Genomic DNA, 1,926 nt, shown 5'->3' on the forward strand with positions numbered 1-1,926 from the left:
ATGAAGTATAATATCGAGTTTAAAGCTCTGATGAAGTATAATAACGAGTTTAAAGCTCTGATGAAGTATAATAACGAGTTTAAAGTTCTGATGAAGTATAATAACGTGTTTAAAGTTCTGATGAAGTATAATAACGTGTTTAAAGTTCTGATGAAGTATAATATCGAGTTTAAAGCTCTGATGAAGTATAATATCGAGTTTAAAGCTCTGATGATGTATAATAACGAGTTTAAAGCTCTGATGAAGTATAATAACGAGTTTAAAGCTCTGATGAAGTATAATAACGAGTTTAAAGCTCTGATGATGTATAATAACGAGTTTAAAGCTCTGATGAAGTATAATAACGAGTTTAAAGCTCTGATGAAGTATAATAACGAGTTTAAAGTTCTGATGAAGTATAATAACGTGTTTAAAGCTCTGATGAAGTATAATAACGAGTTTAAAGCTCTGATGAAGTATAATATCGAGTTTAAAGCTCTGATGATGTATAATAACGAGTTTAAAGCTCTGATGAAGTATAATAACGAGTTTAAAGCTCTGATGAAGTATAATAACGAGTTTAAAGTTCTGATGAAGTATAATAACGTGTTTAAAGCTCTGATGAAGTATAATAACGAGTTTAAAGCTCTGATGAAGTATAATAACGAGTTTAAAGTTCTGATGAAGTATAATATCGAGTTTAAAGCTCTGATGAAGTATAATATCGAGTTTAAAGCTCTGATGAAGTATAATAACGAGTTTAAAGCTCTGATGAAGTATAATAACGTGTTTAAAGCTCTGATGAAGTATAATAACGAGTTTAAAGCTCTGATGAAGTATAATAACGTGTTTAAAGTTCTGATGAAGTATAATATCGAGTTTAAAGTTCTGATGAAGTATAATAACGAGTTTAAAGGTCTGATGAAGTATAATAACGAGTTTAAAGCTCTGATGAAGTATAATAACGAGTTTAAAGCTCTGATGAAATATAATAACGAGTTTAAAGCTCTGATGAAGTATAATATCGAGTTTAAAGCTCTGATGAAGTATAATAACGAGTTTAAAGCTCTGATGAAGTATAATATCGAGTTTAAAGCTCTGATGAAGTATAATATCGAGTTTAAAGGTCTGATGAAGTATAATATCAAGTTTAAAGCTCTGATGAAGTATAATAACGTGTTTAAAGTTCTGATGAAGTAAAATAACGAGTTTAAAGCTCTGATGAAGTATAATATCGAGTTTAAAGCTCTGATGAAGTATAATAACGTGTTTAAAGCTCTGATGAAGTATAATAACGAGTTTAAAGCTCTGATGAAGTATAATATCGAGTTTAAAGCTCTGATGAAGTATAATAACAAGTTTAAAGCTCTGATGAAGTATAATAACGAGTTTAAAGCTCTGATGAAGTATAATAACGAGTTTAAAGTTCTGATGAAGTATAATAACGTGTTTAAAGCTCTGATGAAGTATAATAACGAGTTTAAAGTTCTGATGAAGTATAATAACGAGTTTAAAGGTCTGATGAAGTATAATAACGAGTTTAAAGCTCTGATGAAGTATAATAACGAGTTTAAAGCTCTGATGAAATATAATAACGAGTTTAAAGCTCTGATGAAGTATAATATCGAGTTTAAAGCTCTGATGAAGTATAATAACGAGTTTAAAGCTCTGATGAAGTATAATATCGAGTTTAAAGCTCTGATGAAGTATAATATCGAGTTTAAAGGTCTGATGAAGTATAATATCAAGTTTAAAGCTCTGATGAAGTATAATAACGTGTTTAAAGTTCTGATGAAGTAAAATAACGAGTTTAAAGCTCTGATGAAGTATAATATCGAGTTTAAAGCTCTGATGAAGTATAATAACGTGTTTAAAGCTCTGATGAAGTATAATAACGAGTTTAAAGCTCTGATGAAGTATAATATCGAGTTTAAAGCTCTGATGAAG

The 1,926-nt window shown here is 29.1% G+C and overlaps 1 protein-coding gene across 8 annotated transcripts in view; it reads right to left on the reverse strand.

The window, feature by feature from the left end:
• The window catches only part of LOC123962689 (serine/threonine-protein kinase WNK4-like), a 32,375-nt gene that overhangs the window by 25,355 nt on the left and 5,094 nt on the right, over positions 1–1,926 (reverse strand). The window lies entirely within an intron of this gene.

This window comes from Micropterus dolomieu, linkage group LG02 (genome assembly GCF_021292245.1).
Source record: "Micropterus dolomieu isolate WLL.071019.BEF.003 ecotype Adirondacks linkage group LG02, ASM2129224v1, whole genome shotgun sequence".
NCBI classification, from domain to species: domain Eukaryota; kingdom Metazoa; phylum Chordata; class Actinopteri; order Centrarchiformes; family Centrarchidae; genus Micropterus; species Micropterus dolomieu.